Raw genomic sequence first — 24,402 nt, forward strand, 5'->3', positions numbered from 1 at the left:
GGGCCACCATCTGCGGAGGAAGACCTCACTTCGCAGGAGTCAGTCGCTGCAGAGTTCATACCGGCAGGAATGGTCAAAGGAATGGGAGAGATGCTGGACTTTGATGCCCTGTCCAGTGAGTGTTGTTGCGTGTTTGTTGAGGCATGTGTGGTTTGCTTGTGTGATGTGCTGTGCTTGACTGCCACTACATATCATGTGCACATGGTTCTCATGTGCAAGTCATGCAATGCTTCACTGATGCGTGCCTGCTGTGCAGGATGCTGGACATTTAGAGCAGGCGGGGACTGTCCTCATCGCCACACTTGCACCCTACTCACATGCTATTCACCTGGCTGCCCCTCCGGTCCATGTTCCAGCTCACTGGCCCTTCTGCATATAGCCTGGGGTGTATTTCCTCTCAGCACTGGGACTATGTCATTGCATGACTGACGTGCATGTGTCTTCTGCCTGCTTGTGGGTACTCCACATAGGCATGCTCCCTTGCCCCTCCACTCCCACTGCACCCCAATTTCACCATGGCACTGGTGTGCATCATGTTGGCGTACTGCAATGGCCTGTTCAGGGCTCCTGTGTACATGCACACTTCCACCAGCCAACCTGCCAGACACATACAGTCGGGTACATCCTCTGTCCTTGATGCAGGGTGTCTCACTTTGACTGTGCAGATGGCAGATGCTCCGCAGGGACATGAGTGCCCATTCATGCTCCATATGCATTGCATGCATGCCCCTATGTGTCCTTGAGAGGATGATCATTGTAGTACGTGTCCAGGATGACCTACATTTCATGGCATTTGATCATCCATTCCATGCCCACTCTGGCTCAGTCCAGCATCACACACAGGTTTAGGGTGTCGTGTCACAGGCTGTGTGGGGCACAGGCCTCCCCCTGTTTCAGGCCCACTGACTCTGAACAACTGGTGTAGTTGCTTCTGCAAACATGGGTGTACTACTGAGGGTTCATCATTTGTCCTGCTTACTGTCCCGTCATCATCTGCTGTGTTGTCAGTTGACTCAGATGATGCAATTGACGCCAGTCAACACTGTCTGCCAATACACAGGTCTCTGGTCACCCTTTCGCTGACATGCAATGCCTCCCTGCATTTTCACTTAAGGGGCGTGGGGGGTTTGCTTGTAGCCATGCAACCCATTGCATGCACATTGCACGTGATGCCTGAACTTGCCCTTGCACTGCCTTTACGTTTATTGATATACATCATAATGTACTTGTTCATGTAGATAGTGGGTAACATACACATGTTCTGCACTGCATCAACCCACTTCTGAGCCGTGTTACACCCTTCTACATGCCTATCACTGATGCAATGTCAAAGTCGCCTGGCATTTATTGCCAGTTTTTCATGCCTTCTCTGTCATGAATGCGACGGGAACAAGTGCATCCTGTGACACATGTACTCAGTATTGGAACTCCCTAGTGGTTGTTTAGATGAGTTGATTGGTCAATCTGCGGCCTATACCAACTGGCATAGGGCACTGATTGGATGTAGCCTGCCAATCGGGTTGTAATGACTGTGGAACTTCCTTCACGTGTGTATGTGTGCACTTCCACATACATCAGGGTTATAGCTGCTTGCTTTGGTGTATTGGATGCTGGTCATGTTCACAATACAGGTGTATTGGGAAATTGGTGTTTTTGAACGCTTTCACATTTACATATGCAAGCAGCTTCAACGTTGTGTGGTGCAACATTGCGAGTACTCACTTATGTGTTGTGAAAGTGTTCATTTACACATGTGTCTTCCGCAGCTTTTTTGTTGACTAATATGTAGTTGAAAGAGGTTTATGCTGGTGAGATTTCTGCATTGCGCACCGTAAGAGGATTCAATTCAACACTACAGCTAAGTCAATGCCTAGTCTGGGATACTGAATGGAAACCCTTATTGATATATCTTTATGTCCAGTTCATGCGTTCTGGATGACTACCCCTATATAACACCCCTCTCTTGGAATCCCCCTGACCCCACTGGATAGTCTGGCACTAGCACACTTGTGAATAGGAACAGAAGAATAAGGTGGTAGAGAATACTTTATATAAGTTCAGATGGATGTAATGTTGAATGAAAAATGCAATACAGAAAATACTCAATATGATTTCAACAAAACAATGTAATCACTTTTCTCTGGCAATTCACCCCCCCCCCCCTTTTATGCAATGCAAGGAAATGGAAGGAAAGCACACAGTTCTCAGAAATGCAATCAAATGTGATTCAGTTCACCCCAGCAAGCTTAGACTACAGAAGTTTGAAACACAGGCCCAAAATGCTTTTATATGTGCTGGCAATGAAGTGAAAAATATGCTAAAATGCTTTTAATTCCCTCTAGAGGTTGAGGGTGAGGGGTATCTAGTTAATATTAGTCCAGGCTCACTCTAGCAATGATTCAGGGATGGTTCTTACGAGGCAAACAAATTTTTAGCAAGGAAAGCAAGAAAACTGCTGTTTTCACACGTGGAGAAATTTGCAAATTGCGGCAAATTCGCGAGTGCGTGTTTCGCGATTGCGGCGAAAGTATAGAGAATTGGAATGCGGTTCCAGGTTCGTTGAAAAGCCAAGATTCCCAGCATTCAGAGGAACGTTACTGCAAGTCTCTAGGACAAACGGTCACGGAGATATGAGCGATTAAATAAAGGTAGTTTTTTCGGATTTGGAATGTTAAAATTCAAAGTGACAAGTGACAGTTTTGCAAAATGATAAGGTACAACTTCTAGGAGACAGTTCTGGTTAGATTAAAATAGATTGAATTATATTATTTTAACTAAGAGATTGGTTCTGCACAGTTCTGCTAGGTACTCACAATATATTTAGAAATAGAATGGGCCTCGCCACGGATCTGGTCAGGTTTTCTTCACTCGCCACGGACGGTCTCTGCGCACAGCGTCTGGGTCAGCTCTCTAGTTCTGCGAACAGCGGTCTGGGTCAGCTCTGCTCTGCCTCTGGTTCTGCGAACTGCTCTGCTTTCTCTGGGTACAGCACTGCTTCTGGATCTTTCTGCACAGCTTTCTCTGGACCCAGCGCTGATCTGCACGCTGTTAGGTTTGCTGGATGCTGAGGCCCACTGAGAAGAGTTCTCAGTTTGTGGGTTTAGGCCCTTGCTTTGAGTTCTGAATCAAGTTCTTTGGAGTTTTAAAGTCTAAGTGTTGAATCTAGTATCTTCTGGATGTTGTGTGGTCCGGCAGAGCACGTTGCAGCAAATGGAATTGACTGTCCCTATCTGTCCTGACTGTCTGCTTTTATGTGTTTTGAAAATGGGTGGAGAGGCTAGCTTCCTAGGCCCTACCCCTCTCCACTTGTCATTGGCCACTTCATTCTCTTCCCCTTGATTGGGGGAATGAAATGAAGTGTCATCATGATGAGGTCTGTTTATGGTACAGAGAACCCACCCCTGTCAAATTACACACAATCTATATTTTGACCCAAAAGACATATTTGCACAGGTACACATTTGTTTAAAATTACATGCACCCATCACATATCACAGGAGGTATACCCTGTCCAAATCTGCTCTTCCTGGGAGCTTGCATTCAGAAATGGCAACATATTTCACTTTTTGGTCAGGTTACCAATATCAGATTCTTACTCAAATTTACCCAAATGTGTGCAAGGCATGCAGGCATTAATTGATGAAGTATCAGACTTTTAACATGCATACATTTTAAGTAATACCCTCTTAACTGCTAGTTTGCCCCCAGATCATGCCACCGGTTCTAAAAACCTCTTAAAATGTGGGCAGAAAAATCACAAGAATTATGGTATCATTTAAATAATTATGACAAGTCCGTACTATGAGTCATTCATCTTTTTCTAAAACCATATTCTGGCTCCAAAGGGGTGTGGTTTCCCCCCAGCACAAGGTTGAATTTCTGGTTTTTCCAGTTCTGCCAAGCCAGCTTGCTCTCACAGGCAGTGCTCCTCCCCTTTTCTTCCAGGAGGAAGCCACTTTTACGGCCCCCATAATAAACCATCTGCCTGGGCCCTGGAAGGCCCATTGTTCAAGAGGAAGCCATTTATGGCCACTTCAATAAACCCTCTGCCTGGGTCCTATGTTTAGTCTCTAGCAGTCCCTTGATAATCCAATCAGAGAAGTGTCATATCCCTTTTGGTGGGAGCAGCAAAAGGCAGGTAGGCCTGGGAACACAGCTGTTGTGCAAGTCTCAACTCCTGTCGGGGGTAGCTGGTAGGCAGAATTCAGTTCCTTAAGCCAGCCCCCAGCTAATGTCAATTTTAGTTACCCAGTTTTCTGCATTCAAATAAAACTAACCATTTTACATATGCAGCTAGAATGCTGATTCTAAGTTTAAAACTATGACATTTAAACAATTGCAACCTATGTGACACTCAAAAGTAGGTCACTCATTTCTTTTAAACATTTAGGTTTTTAGTGTCTTTCAGTCCAAATTGACTTAAACTGCTGAAATCCACAGCTCAGCCAGTCTTGTATAAACCTTCAAGTCACTTAAGAATATAACTTTACATTGGATCCACCTCTCAGTAAGTCTTTCTTTGGCCTGCTTTGGGTTAATTTATTCAGTTTTACACGAAAAAGAAAAAAGTCTGGTGCTGTTTTAAAACGCCGGCTTTCTGATAGTGGTGAGTACTGGTAATGCACCCATTTTTGGGATTTAAGAAAATGAATTCCCCACAATTCTAGGTTGCTTTTGGCAATCAGCATTGCCATTCCCAATGGTTTCAGACTACTGTGTGGGTAGCCCAATGGTGGTTTTAGGCAGTGCCCTTCTGTGCCCATAACATCGGCAAAAATGAGTGGCAGCCTATTCTTCATGCATTTCCCTGTGCATTTTCTGGGAAGCTCTGGCCATCATGATGTTTTCCATGTCAGTACTGCACAGTTTTTGAGGTAGGGTTTGGATGTATGGGTAAAAACATCCCACAAGCCCCCCTCTTGCGATGGCCATTCTGTTTCACTGATGGGACTCGCAAGACCTGGGATGTTTCCTCATCTTCTTCCAATAGATGGCAGAGTTCAGCATCTTTTTCTCCATCCGGTACTGATCGATCGGTTCTCCTCGCCTGTCCTGATGGGAATATTGGGCGGTACCCCGGGCCCCTCGCGTCTCTGCTCCCAGTCTCCGGATCATCCTCCTTGGCCAGTCTACAGGTTTTTTTTCTCCTAGGACGACAAAGGAAGAGCGGCAACACCTATTCATAGACATTTTTCCCCCACCATTGATATAGTGGGGTGGCATATAAATTTATAGTCAAAACATATGAACATGCACATTTCTTTTTGCATTCAAAAATGAAAACACCCACATTGAGAAACTCAGAATTTGATAGGCGATATGTAGGATATTTTAAGTTAGAACTGAATTAATCTGAGACAGCACCCTCTAGGATTCCAGAGGATTCCTCCAGTTGTTGCAGAGTGTGCCTGGGATGGCAACACTTCAACTGGTTAATGTGGACCCACTTGTCTTCCCCCTCTGCCAAACCGCCTTTGGGGATGCAGATCTTGTAGGCCACAGGGGAGATTTTGTCTATAACCTCAAAGGGTCCCTTCCATGTAGGCAAAAATTTTCGCTGTTTGGCCTGGTTCCTTTGGGAATTGTATAGATAGACCCGGTCCCCCACCTGATATTCCTTCCTGGAAGTCTTCAGGTCATAGTGGGTCTTCATGCTATCAGCTGATCTTTCTAGATTCCGCTGAGCATAAGCAAAAGCATGTTGAAGGTGTTTCCTTAAATTCTCCACATACTCATGAGTTGTGGAGGCATTTATTAGTGTCTGCTCTTGGGTCCTGTAGAGCAAATGCTGAGGAAGCACCATCTTGCGCCCAGTCATCAACTCAAATGGTGACATTTTGGTTGCAGATGAAGGGGTAGATCTGATGGCCATTAGGACCAGAGGTAATCGGATATCCCAACTTGGCCCAGAATCTGCCACAAACTTCTTTAATATGCTCACAATGGTTCGGTTATATCTCTCTACTGCCCCAGAAGAAGCTGGCCTGTAAGCAATGTGTAGCTTTCTCTTGACCCCCAGTATCTCCCACATCTCTGTCATTACTTCACTGTGAAGTGGCTACCTCTGTCTGACTCAATCCTTTGAGGTTTACCAAGTGGGAGACATTCCACCCACTTGGTAAACAAGCATGTCACAGTCAACATGTACTTATTTCCTCTAGACGAGTGAATCACGGGGCCTACAAAGTCGATTTGTAAATCTGACCATGGCAGTGTCATCCCCCTCTTTTGGAGAGGCGCACGGTGCGTGAGGGATGATGGCTGAAATTGTGCACACACAAGACACCCCTTCAAGTATTGGTCGAGGTCCTGCCCCATGTGTGGCCAGTATGCAACCTCTCTTAAGATTTCCAATGTTGTGTGAAATCCCCTATGACCGGCGGTGGCCGCATCATGGGCGTGACTTAACATCAGGCTTCGGAATGAGGTAGGAACCACCCACTGATCATGGCCAGCTTTGGATTTCCTTACCAACAAACCGTCTTGGATTCGGAACATTTTTGGACATTTCATCAGCACTCTTAGGTCCTCTTTCCCAATGTAATCGGTATCCGTCAGGGGAAAGTTCTCAGGGTCCTCAATGTGCTGGTAAAATTTACCAATTATTGGATCCCCCTTCTGAGCGGTAATCAAATCAGCATCAGGGGTCACCTTACTCCATTGTGCAATTGAACGGTCGTTGTGAGCATTTGTCTGGGACCTAGTGTTAGCAGTGACCTGGATTTCCCCCAACAGGGACTCAATCTCAATTAGATCCCCTTGGATGGCCCCGGTTTTGGCCAGCTGATCAGCTAAGTCATTTCCAGTTTTGTCTGGTCCCTCTACTTTGGAATGACCCTTGATCTTTTCCCAATAGATGGTCATCTCATTCGAGGTGACCAGATCATCAATGTTTTGGATCAACTTCCCATGTTTCAAGGGTTTGTTATTAGCACATAACATGCCTCTGGTTTTCCAATTTACCAGGTGCTCCACGAACCCGTTCCGTACATAATCCGAATCTGTGATTATGACCAGTTCGTGGAGTTGATGCTGGACAGCAGTGAGGATGGCCTGATGCACAGCCATCAACTCTGCCACCTGACTACTTCGGGGACCAATTTTGTACCAAGCAGAGGGTTCTGGGAAATCCTTCACCCATGCATTCCCTACGCCGGCCACCAGTTCTTTTTCCCCGTTGTTGTCAACATGGTAAGAGCATCCATCCACATAGACAGTGGGCATTCCCTAACACTTGTCCTCTTCAAAGACTTTGTGTGGGGAATTAAGGTATGCCTCCATGTTGTCCTTGATTTTTAGACTTTCGTCCTCAAGACAGTTTTCTCTGGCACAATCATGCAAGTCAGCCAGACCTTGCGCGAGGGGACTCTTCTTGTTTTGTCCATATCTGACCTCCACAGGAAAGCCTTGCATTGACAGAATCCAGGAAGTAATTCGGGAATTACTCACATTTCCGGCCCGGTTTCTGTCACTTTGGAGATATTGCAGAGGCTGGTGTGGAGTCTCCACTATGATGTGTTCCCCCTGGATGAACGGGCGGTAATTCTTCAATGCCCACACCGTTGCCAGGAGTGCCTTCTCACAATCATTGAATTTTTCCTCCACAGAGGATAAAGTTTTGCTCGCATAGGAGATTACTTTATTGACCTTGTCATGCTTTTGGTATAATACTGCCGTCAAGCACGTATTAGAGAACCCCGTCTCCAGGAAGAACTCCTTGTTTCTGACACGGTAAGCTAGGCAAGGCGCTTGTGAGAGGCTTCTTTTGAGTTGTCTTACTGCCTCGGATTGTTCTGGACCCCATTCCCACTTGACGCCCCCCTTCAGGAGATGAATCAGGGGTCTGGTATTCTCTGCGTAGCCCTCAATGAACTTTCTGCTGTAATTAGTCAGCCCAAGGAGGCTCCTTAGTTCCCGCAGAGTTGTGGGGTCTTTCAGTTTCTGAAGTGCTTCCACTTTCTTTTCCTGGGGACAGAGATCCTGAGGAGTAATCTCATGCCCCAAGAAATTAACACGGGTTCTACACCACTGTGCTTTCTGAAAGGAAAGTTTGCTCCGGCGGCCCTCAACTGTGTCAGAACATAACGGATCTCCGCTATGTGTTCCTCAACAGTTGAGCTTTTGATGAGGACATCATCTACATAAGCCAGGTTACCCCTCGCACCCAGGTCGGGCATGGCCTTATGTAGGAAAATATTGAACTCATTACCGGAGTTAAGGTATCCGAAGGGAGTCCGGGTCCATGTGTACTGCTGGCCCCCAAAGGTAAAAGCCAGTTTGTATTGGTCCTCCCTGCTGACAGGCACGGTCCAGTATCCATTGGTCAGGTCTATTGCAGTGAATACCTGTGACCCCTGAATCTGGGCCAGCCCCTGGTCAATGTAGGGAAGAGACCATCGGGAAGTATGGACCCATTTGTTGAGCTCCCTGAGGTCGGCGCAGAGTCTCCACTGGCCTTTGGCTTCAATATTCCCAGCACCGGATTATTGAAGGTGCTCTGGACTGGACGGATTATTCCCCGGGACTCAAGGTTCTTAATTATTTCAGTAAGGGACTCCATTGATGCGAGAGGCAAGCGATATTGCTTCACAAACACAGGAGTCATGCCAGGGTCCATGGGGATTGTTGTTGTGTGGATGTCAGTGCGACCACAGTCATATGAGTCTACCGCAGAGAGATCTTGGAAATCCAAGAAAACTTGTTTCAACTTTTGCTTCTGTTCCAGAGTCACACAGGCATCAGCTAGGTTGACTCTCTCTTCCACCATCTGCCTGAAGCCTGGAAAGACTTCTGGTTTGGCTATCTCAGCGGCCTCCTCCAGCTGGGTGGAGAAGTCCCTGGTCAGAGTGCTGATTTGGACTGGAGGCTTCAGGTGGGAAAGGCAGCCCTCGTGGACCTGGAAAATCACCTCAACCCTCCTGAAGTCACAAGTCACATCTTCCTTACCATAGGGGCAGGAAGTGTACACCAGGAAGTTCCCCCCATGCCGGGTAAAAATCCTGTCTGGTGTTGTATTGTCATCACTGTCACTGTCAAAGCAGTCCTTGGGGATTGGCCCTAACAGTTCATTACCTAAATCTATGGAAAAATGTCGGTCATCAACCGCCATTCCAATAATGGTGCCTGCGGCTAGAGTAATACTCTTTAAGTCGCTGTTATCCACCTCTATTGGAATGGTGTCATGTTCTATGTTGACTAATGGAGTTGGGTTTACCCCTAACCCTTGCAGTTGGAGAGAAGCATTTAGATGTATGTAAGCATCAGGGTTTTTCAAATGTTGTCCTCTTTTAGCTTTCACTTCCAGGGAGAATTGTCGGGTCCTTTCTGGGATAGTGACTTCCTCTTTAATCTGAATTTCAACTGCATAAGGTAGCAATTGAGCTGACCTAAATGCTTTTTCTGGATCATCAAAGCCCATGGGATTATCCTCTAATCGGGACCAAGCTTTGAAGTTTATTAGGTCCAAACTAATGGCAAAGCGATTGAGAATGTCACTGCCTAAGTAAAAGGCGGCAGTGACGTCTCGCACGACCCAACAATTATTGACTATGCTCTTGTTGCCAATGGAGATTTTGAGCATACACCTGCTTGGCAGGAGATGTTTGGAATTAGGTGCTTCCAGGTACATTTCCCATTTGTCTATCTGTTTGAAGGTGGGAATGGCTGGATCTTTTGGGAGTTGGCGAAACATGGCTTCGCTGATGAAGCTCTTACCATTGTTCACACACACTCGAGCGAGAACAGAGTCCTTCCCATCATTTAACTGAACAGGGATGAACAACTGCTCTCCAATTTGCTGAATATCAGCCAGGCTCTGAGCTGATTTCACATCTTTCTGGACTATAGGAGTGGGAGTTTCTGATTGTGGATTAGTAAAGAATTTCAGGGTGTTTCCTTCCAGTGTGGAATACCACCTTAAACTGGAAGGAAGGTTGATTTTCAGAAATAGAGAGGACCCTCCATCACCAGTCTGTTGTCCTACTGCTATTACTGTCACGTCTGGAATTTGGCTATTCTGGAAGTGAAATTCTACTTGGTCAGATTTTTGTTCAACCATGTGGCAGGTGCCGTTTAAACTAACATGGTTGACACTCTGTTTTAATTTTATTGGTCGGCTAGTCTGGGTCCAGAGGACCTTGTTTACGCAATCTATTAAGGGTGACAACCTCCTCAGGAGGTCATTCCCCAGTAAACAAGGGGTTCCCTCTGGAGTCACTACTATGACCGGGTGTTTCACCTTGTGTCGCCCGATCTTAATGTCCAAGTCTGCAGTCCCCTCAACGGGAATTTCCTTCCCGTCAAAGTTCTGCACTTGTCCAGGAAGAGAGGTGAGAGGAATTTGGTAATTCTCTCCCCTTCCTGCATTCAGTTCGTCAAAGGCCCTTCTGGACAGAAGGGTAGCTTGAGATCCAGTGTCCACCAGTGCCAAAATTGTACCCTGCCCCTGTACTTGTACCGGGGCATAGTATCTTCCCTCCTTCTCCTCAAGGGGGCACAGATAATGCACATTTTTGGACAACTGGTGGGCTAACTTTCTGTTTTTGGACATCGCTAGCGAAGAGATTTGGGCAGAATTCTGTGGAGAGCCTTGGGAATCTGAAAGAAAAAGTTGGCAACTGGAGATCAGAGCCATTGTGGGTTCCCCTGGCTCTGGTTCTGGGCCGCCCCCCCCTTTTTGGAGGCAGTCACCAGGATGGGTTTGAACCAGGGGATTTTCTTGCTGTTGGTTCTGGGATGAGATGGTGGGCGGTGGTAGCTCAGTCTCCCCATCTCCCCAGTCTGGATTTGCATCCCTAGGGACCCATTTTTCTTTGGGAGGAGTTCCCCCCTCTCTGAAGGAGAAGATCCTTTTCCCAGGATCCTCTGAGGATCCCTCTCCCTCAAATTGGAAGATCTGTACCTCCTCCTCAAACTGAGTCTGTTTGGGTCTTTTGTTTCTCCTACCCCCCATCTGCTCCTTAGGAGGCAGACTTTCAGGGGCAAGAGATTTTGTTTCCGGTTCCTGGGTTTCCAGGGGCTGTTTACAAGTGAGGAAGGAAGCTTCCTCCAAGGCTTTACACCCCCCTTCCCTTTGTGCCTCCTCCCTGGGGACCGGTGAGTTATCAGGGTGCTGCCCCCGTCATTGTTCTGGAGCACCAGGTCCAGAGTTGGGTGCGTTCTGCGCCCGCATGCCGATCTGAGGGTTCTGCTGAGCCCTCAGTATGTGACCCAGATCCCGTGCCATGTTTTGAACCTGGCGCTCTAACTGGGAAACCCGCTCAGGCTGATACGGGGCCCTGTTTTCTCCCATGGGCTGATCCCAGGAAGGGTAGCTATCCCTTCTTTGGTAGAACCCCTGGTTGGGAAGATTTGGATACCCCTCCACCCTTGGCCTCCCCTCTCCCGGATTCGGTTGTCTGGGCTCAGGGAATTGGGGAAAGAAGGGTGGAGGATTTTGGGGTTGGAAGTTGGGTGGATACCTGGGGAAAAAGTTCTGCCCAGGATTTGGAGAATTTCTGCCCTCCAGTGGGAAGTTAGGAGGGAAGTTCCCTGGGTTAGGTGCTTGGCTGGATCCCCCCCCTTTGGCTGGAGGAGTCCACACATAACCCAGGATGGGTCGATTTCCCTTGTAACGGGGACTTACATAATCAGGAGAGCGAGGGACCCCATTTGTGGGGCTGCCTCCCTGGCTCCCTGTCTGTGACTGGCCCGAGGACCTTCTGGGCCTAGCATAATTAGGTGAGGTAGGTTTTTAGGCCCCCCCATCTCCAACTCTAAAACGGGGGTGACCTTTACCTCTGCCACCTTGGCAGCAGCAGGGGTGTTGTTGGCTTTGGGGTTTTTTTGCGCATTATTTTTATTTTCTATTGGCTTCTGCACCTCATAGATCCGGGTCGCCTGTTCAATGACCCAGTCTAAAGATCTTTTCTCGTGAAAATCCCTCACGAGCTGGGTCATTATGTATTTGGGCAAGGCATGGAAAAACGTATTAATAAATTCTCTGCTATCCGTGCGCACCCTTCTTGTGGTCTGTGCAAAAGCACGCTTTAACTCCTGCACAAATTCTTGTGGGGCCTGATCCTCCCCACATTGTAAATTGTAGGCTGCCTTGCAAGCCTCTTGAGGATTTCTATGAGTAGAAAAATGTTTCAAGATGGCCGCCTTATAGGTGGACCATCTTAAATGATTTTGGTCATCCAGCCCCGCAAAGAAACTGGAGTATTCCGGGGAGAAGGTCCACTTTACATGTTGAATACAGCTTTGGCTGTCCTTCAAATGGAAAGTCTCCATCATTTGCTCAAACAACTCTAAGTGCTCCCAAACAGAATACTTGGCGTTCTTATGATAAGGCTTGATGACGCTCCTGATTGCCTTAATCTGCTTTAAGGGGTCCTTAAGCAAGGCCCTTTTTGTCTTATTGGCCCTTTTGGTCCGGGTAACCCTGGTCCATTCATCTTCTGACTCAGAGGCACTGCTCCCAGAGGTTCCCGTCTGTTCTTCCAGGTTTTCCCGGATTCTGCGAGCCTGGGAATGGCTGGCAGAATGTGGGGACCTGGTCTCCTGTGTCCTGTACCGCTCAGAGGAGTCTTCAGATCCCTCCTTGCTGCCAGGATTTGATGGGTACCCCCCCACTGACCTAACTGGGCAGAGGTTTTCAGGATGCCCTTAATGGGCCTACTCTCCTGGGGTTCCCCATCAAATTGCACTGTGCTTGGGTGCCCATACCCGGATGCCCGCCCCTCCATTCCTGGGTGGTACTGGCCTATGAGCCCCATGCTTCTGGCTGGATAGAAATCTGCCATCCCTGTGGCCCTGTGCTCATGTGCACCAGGGGACATGGGGGTGGCAGAGTCCAGGGACTGAGAGCGATAAAGGCCTCTGGTACTAGGGCTCCTGGGGTTATGCTCAGGAGTTTCTCTTTCCCAGCGAACCTCATCTCTATCCGCCCCTGCTCCCTGTTGCAATGCAAGAGCCGCGCCTTCAGTTCCTCAGTTAAGGCCTTACTAGAGTCTTTCAGTCTCTCCTGCATCGCTACCTGTTGTTGGAGTCTATCATTGTGCTGGCAGAGAGCCTCATTCTCTCTCTGTGCCTCCTGATTGGTCCTGGAGCACTGGGCCAGTCTTTGCTGCAGGAGGGTTACCTCCTGATCTGTCTCCCTATTGGCCTGCTCCTTTCTTGCTAGAGCATCTTCCACCCTCCTGGTGTGCTCTAACAAGTTCTGGTGTTCTTTTTTGAGGTCACCCAGTCCCTGGTGGGCCAGGTGATTTTCTTCCATTTTTCTTTTTAAGTGTCAGACTTCCTGGCCTAAGGTGTCCCTTTCCTGACTAAGAGTCTGCATCTGTACCGTCAGGTCGTCCCTTTGCCTTTGGAAGGCACCAGAATTCTGGCGCTCCTGATCAAACTCTGCCTGGGTATCCAGGTCTTTCAGAATTAGTTTATTGCTCTCTGCCTTCTCCCTATCTAGGTGGCTTTGCAGGGTGACTACCTGCTCAGCACATACCCTATTGAAGTCTAACTGTTGCTCCAGCTTTTTCTGGCTCTGCAGTAGGGAGTCCAAACCTTCTTGGTACTCCCTCTGCAAGGCCAGAAATCTGGTATCCTGGTCAGCCTTTTCCTGTTGCAGGATGTCCATATCCTTCTTTATTTTAATGATGTGCTGTCTACTCTCATTTTCTGACTCCTGGCTCCCCTGCAGCCTCTGCTCAGAAGAAACCAGGTCAGATTGGACCTTCTCTAACGCCATCTGTGGCTTATTCGCCAGATCTTGGCTTTCAGTACGTTTATCCTGCATGTCTCCCATATATAGGTACAGGCATCATGTCTTGTTCATCCTTAGCTTTAGGAGCCATGTATAGTTCACTCAGGGCCACATGTAAGGGTCCCTGATCTCTCCATATATCTGACCCTGTTTCCGTGACCTGTTGCGTGATGGCCTGCAACCAGACCATGCGGTCCTGGTGAGTCCACTCACCTCTCACAAATAACTTGTGTAAGAAGGGCTCTCTGGCTATTTTCATGTCTACTAAGGTCGTCATTCTAGAGATTGGTCTCTGTCCTGACTTACAGAAGTTTGTATTTTATTTTTGCAAAACAGACCTTTTCCTTAGAGCGTTCCTTTGAGGAGTGCTTTACAGCGTAACACAGCGTGGTGATCCGACCGGATATGTGTATCTGGTCAGCTGGCACACTGTATTAATCTGCACAAGTGATAGATCTAACCCAAAAGTCCGGCCCGAGCCCCCAATTTGTAAGAGGATTCAATTCAACACTACAGCTAAGTCAATGCCTAGTCTGGGATACTGAATGGAAACCCTTATTGATATATCTTTATGTCCAGTTCATGCGTTCTGGATGACTACCCCTATATAACACCCCTCTCTTGGAATCCCCCTGACCCCACTGAGCCAAGAAGTAGTTCTGTTTTGCAAGTTTAAAGGTTTATTTGATAATTTAAACAATATATATATATATATATCACGCTTTATAATAAATTAATAATTAAATATCACACTGAATCTGAGCAGTAATCAATAATGGATAGTCTGGCACTAGCACACTTGTGAATAGGAACAGAAGAATAAGGTGGTAGAGAATACTTTATATAAGTTCAGATGGATGTAATGTGGAATGAAAAATGCAATACAGAAAATACTCAATATGATTTCAACAAAACAATGTAATCACTTTTCTCTGGCAATTCACCCCCCCTTTTATGCAATGCAAGGAAATGGAAGGAAAGCACACAGTTCTCAGAAATGCAATCAAATGTGATTCAGTTCACCCCAGCAAGCTTACACTACAGAAGTTTGAAACACAGGCCCAAAATGCTTTTATATGTGCTGGCAATGAAGTGGAAAATATGCTAAAATGCTTTTAATTCCCTCTAGAGGTTCAGGGTGAGTGGTATCTAGTTAATATTAATCCAGGCTCACTCTAGCAATGATTCAGGGATGGTTCTTATGAGGCAAACGAATTTTTAGCAAGGAAAGCAAGAAAACTGCTGTTTTCACACGTGGAGAAATTTGCAAATCGTGGCAAATTCGCGAGTGCGTGTTTCGCGATTGCTGCGAAACTATAGAGAATTGGAATGCGGTTCTAGGTCCGTTGAAAAGCCAAGATTCCCAGCTTTCAGAGGAAAGTTACTGCAAGTCTCCAGGACAAACGGTCACGGAGATATGAGCGATTAAATAAAGGTAGTTTTTCGGATTTGGAATGTTAAAATTCAAAGTGATAAGAGACAATTTTGCAAAATGACAAGGTACAACTTCTAGGAGACAGTTCTGGATAGATTAAAATAGATTGAATTATATTATTTTAACTAAGAGATTGGTTCTGCACAGTTCTGCTAGGTACTCACAATATATTTAGAAATAGAATGGGCCTCGCCACGGATCTGGTCAGGTTTTCTTCACTCGCCACGGACGGTCTCTGCGCACAGCGTCTGGGTCAGCTCTCTAGTTCTGCGAACAGCGGTCTGGGTCAGCTCTGCTCTGCCTCTGGTTCTGCGAACTGCTCTGCTTTCTCTGGGTACAGCACTGCTTCTGGATCTTTCTGCACAGCTTTCTCTGGACCCAGCGCTGATCTGCACACTGTTAGGTTTGCTGGATGCTGAGGCCCACTGAGAAGAGTTCTCAGTTTGTGGGTTTAGGCCCTTGCTTTGAGTTCTTTGGAGTTTTAAAGTCTAAGTGTTGAATCTAGTATCTTCTGGATGTTGCGTGGTCCGGCAGAGCGCGTTGCAGCAAATGGAATTGACTGTCCCTATCTGTCCTGACTGCTTTTATGTGTTTTGAAAATGGGTGGAGAGGCTAGCTTCCTAGGCCCTACCCCTCTCCACTTGTCATTGGCCACTTCATTCTCTTCCCCTTGATTGGGGGAATGAAATGAAGTGTCATCATGATGAGGTCTGTTTATGGTACAGAGAACCCACCCCTGTCAAATTACACACAATCTATATTTTGACCCAAAAGACATATTTGCACAGGTACACATTTGTTTAAAATTACATGCACCCTTCACATATCACAGGAGGTATACCCTGTCCAAATCTGCTCTTCCTGGGAGCTTTCATTCAGAAATGGCAACATATTTCACTTTTTGGTCAGGTTACCAATATCAGATTCTTACTCAAATTTACCCAAATGTGTGCAAGGCATGCAGGCATTAATTGATGAAGTATCAGACTTTTAACATGCAGGCAGAAAAATCACAAGAATTATGGTATCATTTAAATAATTATGACAAGTCCGTACTATGAGTTATTCATCTTTTTCTAAAACCATATTCTGGCTCCAAAGGGGTGTGGTTTCCCCCCAGCACAAGGTTGAATTTCTGGTTTTTCCAGTTCTGCCAAGCCAGCTTGCTCTCACAGGCAGTGCTCCTCCCCTTTTCTTCCAGGAGGAAGCCACTTTTACGGCCCCCGTAATAAACCATCTCCCTGGGCGCTGGAAGGCCCATTGTTCAAGAGGAAGCCATTTATGGCCACTTCAATAAACCCTCTGCCTGGGTCCTATGTTTAGTCTCTAGCAGTCCCTTGATAATCCAATCAGAGAAGTGTCATATCCCTTTTGGTGGGAGCAGCAAAAGGCAGGTAGGCCTGGGAACACAGCTGTTGTGCAAGTCTCAACTCCTGTCGGGGGTAGCTGGTAGGCAGAATACAGTTCCTTAAGCCAGCCCCCAGCTAATGTCACTTTTAGTTACCCAGTTTTCTGCATTCAAATAAAACTAACCATTTTACATATGCAGCTAGAATGCTGATTCTAAGTTTAAAACTATGACATTTAAACAATTGCAACCTATGTGACACTCAAAAGTAGGTCACTCATTTCTTTTAAACATTTAGGTTTTTAGTGTCTTTCAGTCCAAATTGACTTAAACTGCTGAAATCCACAGCTCAGCCAGTCTTGTATAAACCTTCAAGTCACTTAAGAATATAACTTTACATTGGATCCACCTCTCAGTAAGTCTTTCTTTGGCCTGCTTTGGGTTCATTTATTCAGTTTTACACGAAAAAGAAAAAAGTCTGGTGCTGTTTTAAAACGCTGGCTTTCAGATAGTGGTGAGTACTGGTAATGCACCCATTTTTGGGATTTAAGAAAATGAATTCCCCACAATTCTAGGTTGCTTTTGGCAATCAGCATTGCCATTCCCAATGGTTTCAGACTACTGTGTGGGTAGCCCAATGGTGGTTTTAGGCAGTGCCCTTCTGTGCCCATACCATCAGCAAAAATGAGTGGCAGCCTATTCTTCATGCATTTCCCTGTGCATTTTCTGGGAAGCTCTGGCCATCATGATGTTTTCCATGTCAGTACTGCACAGTTTTTGAGGTAGGGCTCGGATGTATGGGTAAAAACATCCCACAGCACGTTATGTGGAACTGGCATGATCCCAAAGGTTCACTGTTGTGCAGTATGTGTATGCCCAGGCCCACTTAGATACTATGGTGGGTCCTGGGCGTGGAAAGTTCCACAGGGAATGATGTAATAGGGCACATTCATAGCCCAATGTGCTCAATCAAGCCCTGAGGGGTGTTGTGGAGTCCTCATGTCCTGCAGCTCGGACGGTACTGGTTGTTATGGTCCCTCAAGCCTGGTTGCAGGCACTTGATTTGCTTGGGACATTCACTCTTTATAAATGGGCCCTTCCACCCGTTGTGGGCTGAGCTGCAGATTGATGTAGCTATATTGATGATGATGCTTTAGTCATGCATGTCTACATGCATGTTACCTGTGTCATTGTGTGTCTGGATTCACTTGCAGCAGTGGTCAATTTGCAGTTCAGAAATGCTTATGGTGTGTTGCATCTCTTAGTTGCCATCTGTCTTTCCTGCCTGTGGCATGTGCCTGACAGAGGTGGTGTCTGATGGAGTTCATATACTACATTTTGTACTTGTGTAGGCATTGCTATTTAGAAACATCCATTTCTGCTTTTGGGATGTGTTTGCATATCAAGGCACAATGACACAATGGAGCCAGAGGATGGTGTTGTCATGCCAGGCACAGGGTTGCTATCACACCAGCAACCCAGCACAAGTGGGGGTTGTGGGGTGGTAGACCACGAGAACACACTTGTGTTACAGACCATCTTGTCTACTGCTGGCAATGAGTCTAGCCCAGATGATCACTCTGACGACAATGTCGAGTTCGTTGTGCATCGGGTCCATTCGTCAGGGGTGAGTGATTCTGATGTGGATGCTTCTCTGTCCGTGACACCTGCACTGAGAGGCCAGAAGGTGGTGGGACCTCTGCCCGTGATGGATCGGGGTGCAGGGTCACCCTCCACTCCAGTTGCTGATGTGCCTGGGGCATCAGGTCAATGGAGGAATGTAGTCCTGCAGCCGCGGGCAGTGCCAACACAACAAAGACGTCAGCTCTTTGGGCCCCGCAGGTGTCAAGCCCAGCAACACGGTGACCGCGCACCACTGGGTATACTGACTGGGAGCAAGCCATGGTTGCCAATTCAGAACACCAGCGGGCAGCAATTGATAACATCGCTGAGAGCATGGAATGTGTGGCCCAATCCGTGCTATCCCCTACTAGGCAGGTGGAACTCCAACAGTGGATGGCACAGTCCACAGCCTGCTTGCTCAGGCTGGGCAGTGCGACCTCAGACAGGGCACACCGGGCTGAAATGGTGTCTTTGTGTCAAGCAGTTGCTGCTCACGCAAAGGCACACATGGAGGCCATGAGGGTTGACTATGAATCCCTCAAATCTACTCTGGCTGTGCTCTTGATGAACCAGAGGACGCGGTCAGAGGAGAGGTTGGAGCAGCTAGAGAATACCATCTCGGCTGGGCTACGTGCTTGCTGGGAGGTGTACCAGTTGTCTAGCCAGGCCATGCAGGAAGAACTCTGTGTTACACATGTTACCTTGCAAGAGGAAGCACGCGTATCACGCAAGGTTCTACATGCTGACCTACATGTCAACCCCACACAGAACCAGGCTCACCCGTCCCGCAGACTTGCTGCCTACGAGGGGAAAGCTGCGCCTAGGCGTGGTCAGGGTATTGTGCCACCTCAACCTTTTCAGCCAGAGGGTGATGAGGACGACGAGTTATCAAACACACACGTCGGGCTGTGCAGGCGTTGAACCCATGGAGGTTTTTTTTGTCTCAACATCATCGCATGTGGGTGTTGAGGTGCACCCTGTACCTCCCCCACTCCTGGGTGCCACCCCCCCACCCAGATCGTATGTGGCCATTTTTTATTTTTATTGTTAGTTTAGTTAGTTAATATGGTTTTTGATAGTTAGTTTAATTAGGTAATATAGGTTTTTTATAGTTAGTTTAATTAGTTAATATAGTTTAAAATTGCTTGTCTATTGTGCATTCATGTGACGGTGTGGTGCTCTGTAGCTTTTGAAAGCATCCACTGTCTGTTCCAGCTGGGTCTTCAAGCATGTCTCGTGTATGTGTTTGCAGCTTGGGGTCCTGACTCACATAGGCCACTCCTGATTCCCTTATCCATGGGCTCGCAAGGATGGTTCGGTGTAACAACCATTTACACAAGGGCTTTGGACTTTTGTCATATCTGTGGCCTGTCTGCTGCTGTACTACTTGTGTTAACACCCCTAGTGGGAATTGAGTGTGTTTTATCCACGGCATGTCTGTAATCAATTTGGGTGAGTGCATAATTGATATCTCCATTAATTGATATAGATTGTGATGTATGTCCTTTTCTTGCCTGTATATGTGTTTGATGCACTTCATGCTGTAGACAGTAGCCTGCACTCTTTGCCTGTCAAAGTCACACTGATGGTGGGAGGAGTTCGGATGTAGGTCTCTAACATGGCCCAGTGACAACCAGCATGAAGACACACAAACAGGGACATTTCCAGCCTTATTAATATGCCCTTTCTGCAGGAAAATGATCCTCCAGACTGAAACTAATACAGCTCACAGGGACACCCAGCGAGGCACAGACTCGTGTGCAGTGCATATCATTTGCATGCGCAAATTGCCACGTGCACTACCCGTGGCTGCCAGAACACAACTTGTACTGAAGTCGCACCTCGCTATACTCGTCTAGCAGCTCTCCCAGGGACCATTCTATCATGTGTGGTTCTTGATGCATTGGTCTTCCATTTCCCACAAACCCACGTGCGCCTGCCTTATTGCATTGACAGTGTATGAACCATCACTGGGGCAAGCTAACATATACATACAAAGCAGCAGACAAGAGTGTTTATTTGAGGAGAAGTCACTTACTTTGGGGCATGAATGGTGTTGTGTGTGTGTGTTGTAAACACACACAGATTAGTAACTCACGCTCTCTTTGCAGCATTGAACTGCTCCTGTTTCCGGACCTGAGTGTGCGCAGGCAGGAGGCCAGCACTCACCCCAGAGATAAGTCTCTCTTTGGCTTGCATTTGACTCATTTGGTACAATGTGCATGATTAACATGGTTTCTCTGATTGAGAATGTGTTATTGTCAATAGTTGTATATTGTATTTTGCCTACTTTCCCTTGCAAATCCAACTCCCTTTTCCTGCCCCTCTTTTCTGTTATCCTGAATACCAATGCCAGTCCATACAACAGATCCCTGACCCTCTTTCCCCGCCGGGGTCTCGGAAGCCTGTGTAGGTTTGACCTTGCAAGTGCTCAGACCACGGAGGGGGTGGTTGGTTCGTACCACTCCTGTGCCTGGAGACCGGAGCTGTGACACTACCCATCAGTTGTTGCATCCTCATTGTATATTATGTATGAAAATGGTACCCATCCTATTGAACCATTGTTGAACTGTGCTACCTTGGTTGTTCTATCATTCTGCTTGGACATGTGCTTGGACATGTTCTGCTACTTCAAGTCATCTACTGGAGACTCTTCCAGGGTTCTTTGGTGCCTTAAGGCTTTTTCCCTGGTTTGTGGGTTTGGCTCCTTGGAGTGCTCTGCGATTTGATATTTTTACCAGTCAAGGTGGCCTCTGAGGGGGCTGGACCCTATTTACACGCAAGGTGGAACATGGAGACCAAGGGGTAGGGTGATCCTGTAGCTAGGTATACTTGGAAGAAGAAGGCTAAATACCCCAGACACAGTTGTTCAGAAGGTCATCGTGATGTGTAAATGAGGGAGGGCCTTTTGTTGTTGGACAGTTGGCTTGGGCTACCGTGTTTGCACACTCTGACTTTGTAATTGTGGGGTACTATGTACATGATGTGTTCTGCTGGTCAATGCCTGTTCCTGTGTTGTGTTTACTTTTCAGGTGTCATGGGATTGGTGTGGTTTGACATGCTGGGGTGTCACTTGATTTCACTTGCATATATTGAGTGCATGTCCCTACTGACACACACAGTTGCACAATGCTCCACCACACGTACAACCACCCTTCCATACCCACAGATGCACACAGATTGCCTTCTCGGGCACGCCGTGTCCCTGCAGCGCATGATCGATTACCATTTGTGGATCCTGTACATTTGTCTATAGGTTATTTATTTTGTTTGTTCTTTTCATGTGATGCTCAAGGTGTATCCCCAACACAATGGCTGCTCACTGTGCTGTGTGCTGAGCAGTGTGTTGCAGGAGACACACACAGCACACGGGTTCGGGTGTAGGGATTTTGCCATGCCCAATGTGCACGTGAACAGGCATTCAGTGTTGTGTGCATGCTAACTCTGGTGGAAAGCATTTGTGTACGACTTGTTATGTGTGGGAGGTTGTTGGTCAGTCATTTCGTCTGATTCCATGACAGGCGTCATTGTCTCGGGTCACTTTCCATTTATCACATGTCACTTCGTATCTTATTGGTCATGTGTTGGGCTTTTGCCATTGCATGCCATGTCATGGTGTGGCAGACAAGGGTGATGTGGGTTGGGAGGGTTTGGGTGACATACCAGGGATTGTCATGGCCTGTTTTGCGGGGGTGTGATACACACCTTCCATGTGTTCCTTTTGGTCACATGGAATTGGTTATGTTTAAGTAGCTAGGGATGCACACAATGTAGCACTTTCCATGGCAACATTCTCAGGGTGGTAAGGTTGTAACAGTTGACTGTCTCTTTGTCATCATCGATTGTCACCTAGTATGTGCCAGGCCTGCATGCACTCCCCACCGGTGGGAGTTTAGGTGAAAAATGGGACCACAAGCTGGGTCCGGAATGCCTCGCCACGTGCCCCTTCCCCTCCCATGGGCAGCGCCTGTGCCTGTGGTTGGGGATGTGGGGGCACCACCATGTCTACCGGTACACCCTGCCGTGTTGCAACATTGTGCAGGACACATGCTGCCATAATTATCCTGCACACTACTGGTGGTGCATATAGTAGCTGGCCACCAGAGCGGTCAAGGGAGCGGAAGCGTGACTTGAGCACTCCGAATGTGCACTCCACTATGCCCATGGTTGCAATATGGGCAGCGTTGTATCTTACCTGGGGTGGTGTGGTGGGGTTCCGGATTGGCGTCATCATGTGGATGCTCAGAGGGCAGGCACTGTCCCCTGGGGAGGTGATAATGGTTGTGATTATTTGGGTTTGTATATTTGTCTCTGTGTGACATGCATGCATGTGCACAGGCATTTGTACTCACCTAGGAGCCATGTGTCGCCATGCTTTCCCAGATTCCAGGGCCACGGCTCATAGCGGACATTCTGTATATGAAACTGTCATGGGTAGACATCAAGACGTGAGAAGAATTGGATCCACTGCTTGGATACATTGGATCCTAAAGGTCTAAATGACAAATTCTCACTAAGATGCTTCATCTGAGTTAGATGACTTTTCTACTTTATCCCACACGCATGTCGCGTGCTGATCTCAGAGATATAGCAACCCTTATGAACATAATTACTCTTCACATATTTCCCACTGCTTACATACAGCTTTTTCCCTTTACATTATGAACCTTGGCTCTCAACATTAGAGGACCCCTTAGTAGATCAAGTATTACCCAGCGGTCCAACCTCAGTAGCAACATTACACAGCATCACCATGGTCGGTGTGATAGATCTGTACATTATCACATTAACCTCAATGAATGAGCAGTAAGGAGGTTTCCGCCACTGTTATATATTTTTACATTTAGGGTATTTGGCAGGCCTTACATGGGATTATGGCACTTCTTTAGTATAAAGCATTTTTTCGCAATTGTATCCAAGTGCTCCAAGTGGCTCAATGCTTGGGAGCACAGGGTGGGGGATGTAAGGTCATCTTCCCACTCCCTGACTAGGTCTAAGATGATACGAGGTGGAAACCTATATCTGCCATAGACCTGGTTGTCAGGTATCCCAAAAAGGATGATCCGGTGAAAAAAAATGCGGGGCCTGGCTATTATCCTCCTCCTGCGGGGTCCCACGATCAGTGCTGCGACAAATGGGGCATTCATCGTAGCTGTATATATGTGTTTGTTGTTTGCATGCACTTTTATACTGCGTGCGGGGTTTCTTCCGCCTGCCTTCATGTGGCGGATGTGTTGACGCATGTGCGTGTCTTGTAGTTTGCGCGTGTTTCCTGTATTTGATTCCATGAATACATGTTGTTCGCGTGCGTGTGAGTGTTCCGTGTATTTCGCTGCAGTACTTCCCCAGTTACGCCTCCTTTTTCACGCACTGTTCCCCATTCCGCGTGTTACACCCCGTGTCCTGACCCCTTTTTGGTGTGTGTGCCGATGTTGTGCGCTTTCCCTGTGCGCGTTGCACACAGCGTTCGGGATGTTGATGTGAAATGTGCGCCCGTGCGTGCCATGCTCGTATTTGGCGCACATCCCGCAGTGAACACGCACAGGCCCTGCCATGAATCGCACTCATGCACGTGTGCTTGCTTTTTCGCGCTTGCGCCGGCTTGCCCCCAGATTTTCGGCACATATTTGTTCCATGAATTGGCCCCAGTAGGTGTAGCCCCTCACAGCAGCAGTTTACCACTGCAGAGGCTCAGGCTCAGAGCTCACTAGCTCGTAATCATTTGTACAAAAAGATGTATGTGCATGCAGTGAGTATAAATAATGTTGTTTTATGTATCTCTGTCTGTTGGCTGATGGGGAGAACATTTTCTGTTATCCCCTGTACCTCTGGGATTTGTGAATGTTTTGTGAATGTTATCTTCTGTTTGCGGACTACCGCACTGTCTGTGGACTCTACAGCTGATACATTGTGGGTGAGTATAATATAAGGAGCTTGTAGCAAAGTAAGGGTGCACTGGTAAAAAGCTATGCAATTCAGTGAAAAAACTTAGTTCAAGGAACGTTATGGTTAAGTTAAATTAATATAAACCTATCAAATTTAGTGAAAACGTGTTGTAAAAGTGAAGATATGGCTACAAGTAAAACCAAAAAAATTAACCAGTTATGGTACGCTAAGCAACCATAACTCGTGTCACCCCTGTGCACTGCTAAGACATCACTGAATACATGTTTATAATGTAATAGAATACTAAATTCTCTAAATTATGTATTCTCAATTCATCTATTGAACAAGACAAACATACAGAAATATAAAATA

The sequence above is a fragment of the Ambystoma mexicanum genome, chromosome 9, assembly GCF_040938575.1.
Source record: "Ambystoma mexicanum isolate Mex_15411 chromosome 9, UKY_AmexF1_1, whole genome shotgun sequence".
Lineage (NCBI taxonomy): Eukaryota > Metazoa > Chordata > Amphibia > Caudata > Ambystomatidae > Ambystoma > Ambystoma mexicanum.